The sequence below is a fragment of the Vulpes lagopus genome, chromosome 7 (genome assembly GCF_018345385.1).
Source record: "Vulpes lagopus strain Blue_001 chromosome 7, ASM1834538v1, whole genome shotgun sequence".
NCBI lineage: Eukaryota > Metazoa > Chordata > Mammalia > Carnivora > Canidae > Vulpes > Vulpes lagopus.
The window spans coordinates 18,358,927-18,373,660 of NC_054830.1; the positions used below are offsets into that span (position 1 = coordinate 18,358,927).

Sequence of the window (14,734 nt, forward strand, 5' to 3'; positions counted from 1 at the left end):
TTTTTTTTCCTTTGAAGATTTTATTTGAGAGAGGGAGAGAGCACAAGCAGGGGAGCAGCAGATGGAGAGGGAGAAGCCGCCTCCAAGCTGAGCAAGGAGCCTGATGCCAGGTTCCATTCCAGAACCCTAGGATCATGACCTGAGCCAAAGGCAGACTCTACCAACTGAGCCACCCAGGTGCCCTGGAGCCTATGGATTTAAGTATAAAGAATCAAGGGGCATCTGACTGGCACAGTTGGTAGAGCATGAGCCTCTCGATCCTGGCATTGTGAATTTGAACCCCACACTAGATGTAGAGATTACTTAAAAAAAAAAAAATCTAACAACACCAAAAAGGAATCACAACAGATATACTTGTTTGGGAGATGACTTTCCTTTCAGCTCCCTGAAATTTATTTCTCCTCAACACTCCTTAAGGAGAGAGAGAAGACAGGGGGAGACTCACACCTGTCTGGATTCAAGGAGGACCGCCTGGCAGGCAGCAGCCGGTTCTGTGTTCCTAATGTGCTCTCTGACAAAAGGTCAGGCTTGGAATTCCAATCTGGACACAGGCCCAGGAGGCAATGGACATATTCTGAGCAGGGTTTGGGAGAGAAAGGGAGCAGAGGCCACGATGGGTCCCATCCCCAGACCCATCCAGTAATTAATTATTCACGTCGACAGGGCATTTGGGGTAGGTGGCGTAGGTAAGCCCTACGGGGAGCGAGAGCACCTTTAGGACTCTCCCGTTGAAGGGAGGACCTCAGCAGTAACCTCTGCTCCTTACTCCCCCACCCCCTGAAAGAATGCGGGCTACAAGTAGTGAGTGACCAGCACCAGCGGGTCAGAGCTATTTCTGGCGCCAGAGGAGGCCTCGGATTCCGGAGTCCGGGGGCAGGGGGAGGGGACAGGGTCAGGCCTGAGGCGCTTCCCGGACGCCCTCGCCTGCTAGGGGCTAGGCCTTTGGACGGAGGCCAGCTTCCCGCCCTTCCGGCCCTCGCCTCAGTTTCCCCATCCGCATAAGGGCCCAGCAAAAAGGTAATCATCCTTAAATTTAGAAGACGCTTCCTAATTGTTTTCATGGCTTAGAAATACCTCTTAATTTGCGTTCGAAAGAAATCAGAAGGGCCAAACGAAGGGTGGGTCAGCTGTGGCAGGGCCAGTTCTCGAGCCTGGCCACCCTGGGTCGGTTGTACGAGCCTCAGAACCCGACGGGCGGAGGTTGGGCGGGGCGCGCCCCTCCCCCACTACCAGACTAGAGGCCAGGGGGGTTACCCGGGCGGGCCGGGGCGTGTCCCGGGGACGGACCGGGCCGGCCGCGGGGCGGGGCCTCCGGGATGGGGCGTGTCCCTCCGGGCGGGGGCGTGGCGGGCCAATGAGCGGAGCGGCTCGGAAGGAGGCGGGGCCTGTGCGCGGGTGCGGCGCGCTGCGGGGCGGTGGACGCAGGCAGAAGCGGGCGTCGCACGGACTGCTGGTCGGTGCCGCGCGGAGCTGGCGGTGGGATTGGCTGCGGCACTCGCGTGTCAGGCGGTTGCTAGGCTCCGGCCGCGCGCCCCGCCCTCGCGCTCGGCGCCCTCTCAGCGCCCGGTACGTGCTCGCGCGGAGGCTGCGGTGCGGTGCTCGCGCTCCTTGGGCTCGGCGGCGGCGGCGGCAGCGGCGGCAGCGGCGGCACGGCAGCTTGGCGCCGAGTCCCTCGGGAGCGGCGGCGGCGGCGGCGGCGCGGCGTCTTGCGGCCGGGAGTAGCAAGCACCTGCCGCGGCCCGCCCGCCGGCGCTCGGTGAGTGCGCCGCCCGTCCCCTGCCGCCGAGCCTAGCAGCCCAGGCCCTCGTCCCCGTGGCCGGCCGTGCCTCCCGAGGAACACCTGCTGCTGCTCGTGGTTTGGCCCAGGGTGGGGACACGGCCTCGGACGTCCTTGCGGGTGAGGCAGCGGCGCGGCTCGGGAAGAGCCGCCCCCCTCCTCTCGGCCCCTCACGGCGAAGGCTCAGGGCGTTTCGCGGCCGGGCCCGGGCTCCGCGCCGCGGCGATGGGCCAGGCCTCAGCCCGACCCGCGCTCCGGGGAACGCGGGGCCTGCGCGTTGGCCGCAGGCGTGTGCGGCCTTCGGGCCGCCCCCTGGGCTTGCAGAGAGGGTCGTCGCGCGGCCCAGGGGGCGGAAGCCGGAGGATGGGGCATTGACCCTCCGCAGGAGGTGGGGAAGGGCGCTGCAGCCGCTGGGACCTGAGCTGGGACCTGAGCCTTGGTGTCACCCCCCTACCACACACACACACACACACACACACACACACACTCTTGAGCTTCTTTGGAAGCCTCCTGCCTTTTCACCTTTTTATTTGGTGTTTGGAAAACCAGATTCGCCAGCGGGTGTATTTGTAAAGTGTTTCCCGAGAAAATGATGTATCGGCTTAGAATCCTGCTATAATTCCAAGTTAATTTCATACAAACTCAAGTGCTAATTAAAAATGCATATTTTAATCTCTGTGATCTCTGAAGCTCTTAGATTTGTAAACTGACTTACTTCGGGATTAGTTTTAATGATGATCATGAAGTTTTGCCTTGGTGGGAGCTAGAGCCTGGGACAGCACGTTTATAGCCTAAAGTTCTAACTTAAGAGCTGGGCCTGCTATTTCCCTAAATAAGCGAGGAGAAGCGATTCCTGGCATGGAACCCAGACTCACTGCAGGGAGGGTGGTGTTTATAGGACATAAGTCCAGATAAAGAGTTGGATGTGCTACTAGGTGTTTTGGATTCTGGTGTAGGTGGGATATTGTAACTTTACCAGGTTGTTCTTAGTGTTCAGAGACATAATTTTGAAATATTTCTATATTTAAAAAGATTCGGCCTCAGAGGCATAAAAATCTCTAGTTGGAGTATGGAGTAATTGAATGAACTTTGCTGTGGAGCCAAGGCATAAGAGCTCATGGCCTGCGTGTTTAGAGGACGCTGAGGAGCCATTTCTTTTCTTTTCTTTCTTTTCTTTTTTTTTTTATTTTCCTGAGGAGCCATTTCTTGGAGAACTAAGATTTGAGGAGAGAGTAGGATGCATAGTGTGAGCTTGTTCAAAGCCTGTAGGATACTGTATGAAAGGAAGAATAAGTAGTATATAGGCAACAAACACCTGGTTGGAACATGGAAGCTCTTGTTGCTGTAAGCCTTGGTTGAAAGAGGAAGAGCAACTCTTTACTGTTTTAAAAAAGTTGATTTGACAGGGACACCTGGGTGGCTCAGGGTGTGATTCCTGGAATCCAGTCCCACATCAGGCTCCCTGCGAGGAGCCTGCTGATCCCTCTGCCTGTGTCTCTGCCTTTGTGTGTCTCTCATCAATAAATAAATAAATCTTAAAAAAAAAAAAAAAAGTTGATTTGACAGAAACATTCATTTGCTTAGTGAATATTTGGCTTCACTGCTTGCCTAATTTTGAGGTAGGTTCAGGGGACCCATGTAAAAGAGGCTGGTTCTGCCCTTAAGGAACTCAGTTTCAGGGAAGTGGGGATTAGGGAACCTGTGATTGATAGTATCTGCCCACTAAGTGTGCTCACATGGTGCTCTGGGAGCCTGAGGAGAGGGAATTCCTAAGCTGAGGCTTGCAGGGCCAGCAGGAATTAGCTAGGGGACAGCAAGGTCCTGACACTTGGAACCACATGTACATGGGCTCCTAAAATAGCACCTGAGAGTCCTCCAGCTTGGCGAGTAGGATCCCTAGGCCTTTCTCTTTGTGAGTGGGAGTTCAGACTTTATACTCAGGTTGCAGAAGCCTGAGACGGCTTTTAAATTAGTGGAGTGGCATGGTCCAGACCTGTGTTTAGAAAGATCTTGCTGGTGGCCACAAAGGTAATGTTAGGAAGGAGTGGGTTTAGGACCTCTGGCTGTGAGGTCAGCCAATAAGAGGAGAGATGAGGAGCCAGCTGAGAGGCTGAATAGGTTGAGCAGAGGGAGTGCCAAGCTGGGGCTAGGGGAGCAGGGAGAAGAAGCCTATATTCAGAAATGTGTGGGTCAAAAGAGTAAGCATGACCAAGGATTTCACTATTCTGCAAGTTTGCTTTTATCAAACATTGAGAATGATGAGGTATAGGGGCAGGGCTTGGGACCACTTAGATTGAGATTATTTAGGGAAGAAGAGGCATGGCATTTAATTGTTAAAACTCTCTCTCACTTGAACTTGTGGCATTGTGTTTTCTGTTGGGCAGGGCTGTTGTATTGATCTCAGAGTAGCCGTCTTTTCTTTTCTTTTCTTTTCTTTTCTTTTCTTTTCTTTTCTTTTCTTTCTTTTCTTTCTTTTCTTCTTTTCTTTCTTGTTCATTCTGGATGCAGATGAGTGTACATTCAATCCTTTACCTCACAGTTGTTCCAGTCTTTCCTGCTTTCTAGGTCAGTGATGTGATCGAACTACATCAGTCACGGTCAGGGGCCTTCTGTATTTCTTCTGTGTGCACCATTGCTAATGGTTATGAGAATCCTTTATATTGACTGAGGAAGCAGAGTCCTAGATGAGGAAATATTCCCAAGGTCACATAACTGTCAACGTGTGGCAGAGTTAAGATTTGAATCCAGGTTGAATATTTGGCTATGCCCACCTGCATTTGTGTTGCATCAGGCTGATGATGGGTAGCCTTGGTTAGGTGCTTCTCTGGTGAACACCAGGCCCAGATGTCTGGTGATGGGCACAGCACCAGGGCAGTATGGGAGAAGTGATCAAGGACTCCACACAGAATTCTAGGAACATCCTGAGGGACCATTCTCAGAAACTATAGTTTGTCTGAGCCTTCTTTGGGGCCTATGCTGGTGCTCTGGACATGATGCTGAAGTAAGCCAAGGAGCTTGGGTCCTAGGCCGGCGAGGGCCGGCTTTAGGGTGGGACTTCATTTGAGCTGGACCCTTAAGAAAGGGTAGTGGTTTGATTGGTGAAGGAGTTGATGGCAGGAAGGTCACAACTCTGTGGAAGGAAAAGAGGTGAGCAGAGGCAAGGGATGGGAGAAAGACTGGACACCTTTTCTGTATGTTCTGAAAGATTGTATTGGAACCAGAATGCCCCATGTAGGAATTTGGGTTATGTAGGAACAGGGATCCTTGAAGGCCTTGGAGCACAGCTGTGGTGATTTTAAGAAGTGACAGTGGGATGTCTGGCTGGCTCAATCAGTAGAACATGGGATTCTTGCTCTTGAGGGTGTATGTTTGATCCCCATGCTGGACATAGAGTTTATTTTAAAACATTTATTTATTATTAGTATTTTTTTTCCTAATTTTTAAAAAAGATTTTATTTATTCATGAGAGAGAGAGGGGGGGGGGTGGCAGAGACACAGGCAGAGAGAGAAGCAGGCTTCATGCAAGGATTCCAATGTGGGACTTGATCCCGGAACTCCGGGATCAGGCCCTGAGCCAAAGACAGACGCTGAGCCACCCAGGCATCCCAGTAGTATTATTTTTTAAGATTTTATTTATTTATCCATGAGAGACACAGAGAGAGGCAGAGACATAGGCAGAGGGGAAAGTAGGCTTTCTGCAGGGAGTCTGATATGGGACTTGATCTCAGGACCCAGGGATCACGGTCTGAGCCAAAGGCAGACAGACCCTCAACCACTGAGCCACCCAGGTGCCCCTATTTAAAACCATTTTAAAAATGTATATATATATAAAGATAAGCCTCCATTGTGAGTGTGGAGACTGGACTAGAGGCAAGTTGGTTACTGTTGTGGTCTGGTAAAGAGATGGGGGACCTAAACAAGAACAGTGGTCAGCAGGGGAGTGAGTAGAGAGAAAGAAGTTTCAAGATGAGGCAGTTTAGCGGACATTAGGGACCTGAATGGTGCGGAGTACCATCAAGGATCTACTATTGAATAGAAGGGGCAGGAGATGACAATGGAATGTCAGGCAGCATCAACCAAGCACTGGTGAGGACTTGAGAGATTTGGTATAGAGAGGGGTGTCTAGACTGCAAAATGGGATGGGGGGAGTGTCTGAGGCTGAGTCTGTAGCAGGCAGTCAAGATGAGGGGATGTCCTCGGGAGAGCTGAAAATGGAGGAGCGAAAGACCAGGCCATGCCTCAGGACCAGGCAGTGGAGCCAAAGGAAGTGTCCTTTGGGGAGAAGTTGGGCAAAAGACTGACCTGGAGGCTGAGCTGGGCCAGTGGGATATCCCTGGAAGTTCTGAGTGGGATAGTGCTTGTGCCCCAGTTTTGAGTCTGTTGAAGAAAGAAGAAGGTAGAGGTAGAAAGAAGGGGTTGTGCTGTTGGTTTTTATGCCCCCATCTTTTTCTCCTTTTCTTGTGTTGACATTCCAGGCCTAGAGTGAGGTGATAGTGGTTTTGAATATACACGTGATTAATCTGGTCATTTCCCAGTGGGTCTTTCTGTGTCCATGCCTTTGGGTATTATTTTAAAGCAGTTTTCCTATGAGACACATAACCTGGTTTACCTTTTGACTGTCGTATTTCACGTTGATCATTAGTAATGCTGCTCAAATAGCAATTTCTATAAATAGGATGTTAGAGTAGTTTACAAAATTATACCAGCCAGAGGGCTTAATTTAGCGTTTTTTTTTTTTTTTTTTTAAGATTTTATTTATTTATTCATGACGGGGGTGGGGGGGCAGGCACAGGCACAGGCAGAGGGAGAAGCAGGCTCCATGCAGGGAGCCTGACATGGGACTCCATCCCTGGTCTCCAGGATCATACCCCGGGCTGAAGGTGGCGCCAAACCGCTGGGCCATCGGGGCTGCCCTTAATTTAGCTTTAATGAATAGTGTTTCTTATTTTCCTATTTTTTGGGTTTGATAGCTAAGCGTTTTCTTAGCTTAGCTCTGGGTCCAGGATAGGAAGATGGTGGGACACCATGGTACAGTATCATAAACTGAAGGTATCTAAGTTCGTGAAGCTGTTCTGAGTTCTCTTTTGGAGGGGAATAAATCCAAATGAAACTTTAGCAGTATGCTGACTTAATTTATACTTAAAAATTTTTTTTTAAACAAAAATTTTTAAAAACTTTATTTACTTAAGCAATCTCTACACCCATCGTGGAGCTTGAAATTACAACCCCGAGATCAAGAGCCATGTGCTCTATTGACTGAGCCAGCCAGGCACCCCAATTTATACTTGTATTTTATTTTATTCTATTTTATTTTTTAAGATATTATTTATTTATTCATGAGAGACATACACAGAGAGGGAAACAGAGACACAGGCAGAGGGAGAAGCGGGCTCCACGCAGGGGAGCCCAATGTGGTACTTGATCCTGGGTCTCCACTATCACACCCTGGGCCAAAGGCAGGCACTAAAGCGCTGAGCCACCAAGGGATCCCCTTGTATTTTATTTTAAAAATTGTTTTTAAACATACATTTTTAAAAGTAGGCTTCTAGGGGATCCCTGGGTGGCGCAGCGGTTTGGCGCCTGCCTTTGGCCCAGGGCGCGATCCTGGAGACCCGGGATCGAATCCCACATCAGGCTCCCGGTGCATGGAGCCTGCTTCTTCCTCCGCCTGTGTCTCTGCCTCTCTCTCTCTCTCTCTCTCTGTGACTATCATAAATAAATAAAAAAAAAAATTAAAAAAAAAAAAAGTAGGCTTCTAGTGGGAACAATCAGCTAAATATAAAAAGTCACGTTTATGACTGAATGTCTTTGTCCTGCACATCATGGGGTGCATTTAATAGCGTTGAGGTTAAAATATTTTCTAAGTTTTAGATATTGGAAACTTTTTAAGTTACCATTTTTTAAAAAGATTTAAAAATTTTATTTATTCATGAGACACGAGAGAGAGGCTCAAACACAGAGGGAGAAACAGGCTCCCTGCAGGGAGCCCAACACATCCCTAGACTAGGGATCACGCTGGGAGTAGAAGGCAGATGCCTCAACTGCTGAGGCATCCAGGCGTCCCTAATTATCATTTTTTTAAATTAAGTGACCTTTGTGCCCAGCCTGGGGCTCGAACTTATGACTCTGAGATCAAAACTTCCGTGCTGTACAGATTCTGAGCCAGTATGGCACCCCATTGGAATTATTTTTTTCTCTTTGAAATTGTTTATAATTTTTGATCCTGGATTAATTCTACAGAAAACATTTAGTTTTCTTTGTTACCTTTGACAAAGAAGGGTGACTAATTGGTGGGGTGGACAGGAGACTGAGTGGCATTCCCTACTTCCTTTGGTGTAATTCTGTTTTGGTTGTGGGCATTCACCAATGTTGGATCCTTCTTTTCCTGCAAGGCCTTTGCTCTGCAGGAAGATAAAAAGATTTGGGATACCTGGGTAGCTCAGTGGTTGAACGTCTGCCTTTGGCTTAGGTCGTGATCCCAAGGTCCTGGGATTGAGTTCTGTAGAAGGCTCCCCATAGGGAGCCTGCTTCTCTCTCTGCCTATGTCTCTGACTCTCTCTGTCTCTCATGAATAAATAAATCTTTTTTTTTTTTTTTTTTTAAGAGGATTTAAAGCAGCCTAGTGTTAGAAGGTGAGGTAAGGGACTTGAAAATTTCAGAGAGATTTCTGCAAAAGAAAGATGATGGGTACTTCCATACTGGGCAAAATGATTATGGAATTTTAAATTTTTTTTTTTAATTTTTTATTTATTTATGATAGTCACAGAGAGAGAGAGAGGCAGAGACACAGGCGGAGGGAGAAGCAGGCTCCATGCACCGGGAGCCCGACGTGGGATTCGATCCCGGGTCTCCAGGATCGCGCCCTGGGCCAAAGGCAGGCGCCAAACCGCTGCGCCACCCAGGGATCCCCTGATTATGGAATTTTAAAACAGTGTAGTTCCTGGGGACGTCTGGGTGGCTCAGTGGTTGAGCATCTGCCTTTGGCTCAGGTCATGATCCCGGGGTCCTGGATCGATTCCTGCATCGGACTCCCTGTGGGGAGCCTGCTTCTCCCTCTGCCTGTGTCTCTGCCTTTCTCTCTGGGTGTCTCTCATGATGGATGAATAAAGTCTTTAAAACCTCCCCACCCCCCAAAAAACACTGTAGTTTGGAAAAAGCTGTATCAAGTAATTACATATATTTAATTAAGATAATAAATTTAGGGGGTGTACAGGTGGCTCAGTTGGTTAAACTCTTGGTTTTGGCTCAGGTCATGATCTCAGTGTTATGAGATTGAGCCCCACATGGGGCTCTGCGCACGGCACCAAGTCTACTTCTCTCCCCTCCCCTCCCAGCAATTCCCTGACCCGCGCGCGCGTGCACGCGCGCGCACACACACGCGCACACACACACACACACACACACACCCTCCCCCCCATCTCTCAAATAAATAAATAAATACATAAAATATTTAAGAAATTTGGAAAATAGGAAGTAGAAAAGAAAGGAAAAATCCTTTGTCTCTCTATTTTAGTCTTCAAGTTTTATTTATTTAAGTAATCTTTACGCCCCTTGTGGGGCTTGAACTCACAACCCCAAGATCAAGAGTCTCATGTTTGGGATCCCTGGGTGGCGCAGCGGTTTGGCGCCTGCCTTTGGCCCAGGGCACGATCCTGGAGACCCGGGATCGAATCCCACATCGGGCTCCCGGTGCATGGAGCCTGCTTCTCCCTCTGCCTGTGTCTCTGCCTCTCTCTCTCTCACTGTGTGCCTATCATAAATAAATAAAAATTAAAAAAAAAAAAAATGAGTCTCATGTTCAGGCAGCCCGGGTGGCTCAGCGGTTTAGCGCCACCTTCAGTCCAGGGCCTGATCCTAGAGACCCGTGATCAACTCCTACATCGGGCTCCCTGCATGGAGCCTGCTTCTTCCTCTGCCTCTGCCTCTCTCTTTCTCTGTGTGTCTCTCATGAATAAATAAAAGAAATCTTAAAAAAAAAAAAAAGAGTCTCATGTTCTTCCCACTGAGCCAGCCAGGCACCCCTAGTCTTTCTTTTAGTAGGAAATACCAACACATGCTACAAACTCAGAAAGTTCAAAAGGATTATACAGGGGAAAGCTTTCTTTCACCCATCCCTTCAATCACCAGTTCTCCTTAGGAGCAGCTATTATCCCCTGAGACCTGGCTGTCCTCCATAGACCTTGGGCAGCACTTTTACTGAATTTAGGTACTAGCACAGATTTCATTTGTATACTGCTTTTCTCCTAGCATTATAGCATGGGCTGTGTTCTAGAAATATTGATATTTCTAATGGTTAACCTGTTCCTAGTTCTTAGATGGTTATTCCTTACTTTGATGTAATAGGTAATGTTGCTATTAACATCTTTGGGCATTAAGGCTTTTTTTATAATCTCTCATCACCATATTAAATATAAGCTTTTTAAAAAAATGAGATGTGGGCAACCTGGGTGGCCCAGCGGTTTAGCGCTGCCTTCAGTCCAGGGTGTGATCCTGGAGACCCGGGATCGAGTCCCACGTCGGCTCCCTGCATGAAGCTCCCTGCTTCTCCCTCTGCCTGTGTCTCTGCCTCTCTCTCTCTCTCTGTTTCTCATTAATAAAATCTTAAAAAAAAAAATAAAATAAAAAAGTGAGATGTGACTTAGAGTTTTGCAGAAGCACGCCTATAATATCAAGTGAGGCAGGTTTATATTGCTCTTTATTTTTAGGTATGGTGTATGTTTTCCCTACTCCCTTTTCTGTGACTTGCATGGATGTGCAATTTTTATAGTTATGCAGAGGCCCATACTCAATGTTCTTTGCCATTGGGGGTATGTGTAGCTACAGATTTATTCTTTTGAGACTGTCACAACCCTTGGATACTCTTAAATATAGGGGAGAGTGCCAGTTGAGGGGAGCTAAAGGACAAGTGAGACACTTGGAAGGATGTGTGGTATTCAGGGAAACAGTGGCCAGTGTCTAGCTTGGTCTCTTGTTTGGCATTTGCTCTTCATTTTGTGGGTGTTGAATTTTTGTATATGAAGTATGGGAATCTATAAACAAGCACTTCTTACAGAGTTCTTTCTTATTTTATTTATTTATTTGTTTTTAATTTTTATTTATTTATGATAGTCACACAGAGAGAGAGAGAGGCAGAGACATAGGCAGAGGGAGAAGCAGGCTCCATGCACCGGGAGCCCGATGTGGGATTCGATCCCGGGTCTCCAGGATTGCACCCTGGGCCAAAGGCAGGTGCTAAACTGCTGCGCCATCCAGGGATCCCTATTTTATTTATTTTTAATTATTTTTTATAAGTAAGCTCTATACCCAACATGGGACTTGAACTCACAACCTGAAATCAAGAGTCACATGCTCTACTGACTGAGCCAGCCCAGTGCCCCCAGACTTCTTTCTAATAGTTGGTATCTATGTACTGAAACAGATTAGTGGACTTGGAAAATGTTTGTTTTTGCAAATGATATGGTCATTTCTGTTTTACCTCTCTTTGTGCTGGGAACATTTCCCCTCAAGCATTCTGGGAGTTGAAATGGGATTATTTAAGATTCCTAAGGCTGTCTGTCTATAGCAGAAGTGAACCAGTTTTGCCTTTTGGTTGTCATAAATGCCTGTCTTAATTAGCTCAGTTCTCTAGGACTGGGTTGATCTTCTAGCCATTTTTTGCCAAGAAAAATTATACAGTCAATAATGAAATTCTAAATTGCATTTCCTTTTAATTTGGCTATTAATTAGAACCTGGGACATCATCCATTTTCCGGACCCTTGTTTTACTATGGAATGTCTCCATAAAACACGAATCTCTTGTTACTGTAAAAATCCTATGTATTCTCCTGTTTGGGCTGGTAGGTTGTCTTTGCCTTGGATCTGCCTCAGGGAGTCTTGCTTACTGCATTTTTTTTTTTTTTTTTTAAATAACAGAGACTAGCCTGATGAGTAGCCAGCCCTTGAGCAGGGGTGGATTCTGAGTCTTGTGGAAAATGAGGAAGTGTAGAGAACTTTGCTCTACCTATTATGTTAAGCATGCCTGAATAAGTGTCTTATATATTTTTAGAGCAGTATTGGGAAGATTGAATTGCCTGAGTGGAGAAATTTAGTGGGAGGAGACTAGAAGAGAAGCTCTTTATTAAAGATCTAAAAATAGAATTCATTAAAGTCACAAATAGATAACAGGATTCCTGCCTCACTCTGTCTTCTGGATTTGTGCTACCAACTGTTGCTTCTGCTTACCTGGAAAAGATCACAATATTTTGTCAGAAGGGTCAACAGTATAGACTTAAAATACTGTTTGCCAGTTTGAAGATGTGTTTTTTCCAGTTTTTTTTTTAAATAGTAAATTTATTTTTTTTTATTTTATTTTTTTTAAATAACAACTGAAATGATGACAGATAAAGGCTCAAGAACTTTTTTCTTTTTTTTAATTTCTATTCATTTATGATAGTCACAGAGAGATTGAGAGAGAGAGAGGCAGAGACACAGGCAGAGGGAGAAGCAGGCTCCATGCACCGGAAGCCCGACGTGGGATTCGATCCCGGGTCTCCAGGATCGCGCCCTGGGCCAAAGGCAGGCGCCAAACCGCTACGCCACCCAGGGATCCCGTAAATTTATTTTTTATTGGTGTTCAATTTGCCAACATACAGAATAACACCCAGTGCTCATCCCGTCAAGTGCCCCCCTCAGTGCCCGTGACCCATTCACCCCCAGCCCCTGCCCTTGCTTTTTCCAGTTTTAAATTACTTTAAAAAGTGACTGGATTCCTTGATGCCAGGAAGAAATTCTTGGCAGGAAAAGTTGATTCTTCTGCTTGTAGTACCAGCCTTGAGCAGGGCCTGTGGGGTCCTCTGTCCCCTCAAAGCTCTTAGTGTTTTTTGCTTCTGGTTGGGCACTGCTGATCAGAGAGGGGACTCTCATATAAGTCATCTAATTTACCCCCAATGCCACCTTAATCAGATGGCACTTTAGGTCTCTCTCCTGTTTTTTTTTTTTTTTTTTAGGAGGTTTTCTTCTTGATTTCAAAAAGCTGGAAAGGAAGATGGCTGCTCATGCTTTCTTCTTTTGCATGCCTCTGGTGCCCTGGGCTGCCTCTGCCCTTTCCTTCTGTGTGAGGGAGTGAAGGAATGTCCTTGCCTCCCTGCTTCCCTTCTGCCGTTAGCTTCTAGGGAGAATAGGGCCCATTGTGGGCTGTGCAGGCACAGCCCTCCACGTCAGTGTCAGGTCTGCTGTGGCCTCTGCCCTGTCTGCTGTGGTTCCTGGATGCTGAGGGCCCAGCAAGCAGTCATTTCCTCACATACTGCCCTGCCTTTCAGGACTGTTCTGAGGGATGGTACTTGTGCTTCGTTTGCCCCAGCTCTGCCCTCTTTTGTCACGTCTTGATAAACATTTTTGTGGACCCCTTTGGAGGCCTGAGCTCACTCTTGCCGCAGATTTGAGGCCATATTTGGAGAAGCAGGCCTGCTGCTCCCAAGGGTGACTTATTTATTTCCTGGTCACAGGAGGTTGGGCACACTCCATCCAGGCCTTTCTTACGTTTGGAATCCTCTGGGAAGCATAGATTAATCTATTTGTGAATGAAATTAGACTTTAAATTTTTTAAAATTTATTTTGGCCCTCAATTTAATCTCAGTAAAGCTGGAAAATATTTGATTTAGCCTTAATCAACTGTAGAACTGTTGAAGATATGAAATGCCAGAATATGATTCTCTAGATAGGGGAAGCCAGAGGGACTCAGCCTTTTAGAAAAAACAGGTTTGTTCTGGATATGGGCTCTCTGCTGATAGCATACTGTCTTCCTTGGTCATCAGGCCGTTCTCTTGACCACAGGCCAATGTGTCCCTGGCAAAAAGAAGTATGAGGTACTTACAGTTTTGGTGAGTGGACAGACAGGCTGCTTTTTCATGGATGTTCGCTTCATACAGGGAGCCGGACATGTGGTCAGCTGTTGTGTGTTAGCAGATTCTGTGAGGAGTAGGTGAGTGAGCTGGTATGGCAGGAAGATGAAAAAGGCCTGATCAAACCCTCTTGAAATTTGCTAAGGGCTCTTCTACATGAAGTCTATATGATCGTGTGGATAGCTACTGTTGTTTCTCTAAAACCCAGATAGGGAGACTTTGGAATGGTCCTGTAATTTGTTGTTGATTATCTGAGTAAAAAAAATTCCATTCTTTCCATGATGCTTCAATATGTATGATTTCTTTGTCTTCTGTGGAAGTATCTTATGAAAGGAACAGCTGGCACTAGCACTACTCTGGATGTTTGCCTTCCTCCTACCTTTTTTTTTTTTTTTCCCCTTTTATTAGAAGGGGGAAAAAATATAGCTTATTTTATCCTTCTGCCTGATCAGAGTGATACCTCTTTTCTCGGTTTTAGGATTCGAAGTGGCATTCTGTTTTTTATCAAATAAAGAAATAAAACATACTTGCCATGCTGATATCCCACTGCAAATGCCAGCATTTATTGTAAGGTAGTATTGAGTTCTAAAGTACGCCTGTACTTACTTTTCCCCCACATGACCATCTGACCTTCTGACAGGGTAGCTTATAAAACTTTGACATTGAAGCCAACATGCATTATAAGGGACTTGGAACAAGTGGGTGCTCCTGATTATATGATGGCAGCAGCAGATTCTGTATGTGGAACATGTAATTCTTTTTTTTTTTTTTTTTATTCATGAGAGAGACAGAGAGAGAGAGAGGCAGAGACATAGGCAGAGGGAGAAGCACTTCTTTCAGATTGTGCCGGGTCATACATAGTATTTTGGGTCATGACTTCCCTCAAGAGGTCAAATATGCTTACTGAAGGTCCTTGCATTTTAGCAAGACCAGCAAGAGTTTTGGCAGGCATAAGCCTGATGAGGTTGAACAGTGAAAACACTGAGTGTCCTCAGCAGTAGAAATGGGGCCCTGAGGAAGGAACCTACCAGATGTACTGAGTCCCGTGGGACTCTTGCATCCTACTGTGGCCTTAAGT

General features: G+C 46.8%; 1 protein-coding gene across 4 annotated transcripts in view; it reads left to right on the top strand.

The window, feature by feature from the left end:
• The first annotated feature begins 791 nt into the window (after positions 1 to 791).
• The window catches only part of DAG1 (dystroglycan 1), a 74,607-nt gene continuing 60,664 nt past the window's right edge, over positions 792 to 14,734 (top strand). Inside the window, exon 1 of one of the 4 annotated variants that reach the window (XM_041761035.1) lies at positions 792 to 1,017. The gene's annotated coding sequence lies outside the window, so the exon portion shown is untranslated. The other 3 variants (XM_041761034.1, XM_041761033.1, XM_041761036.1) reach the window with 3 other exon arrangements.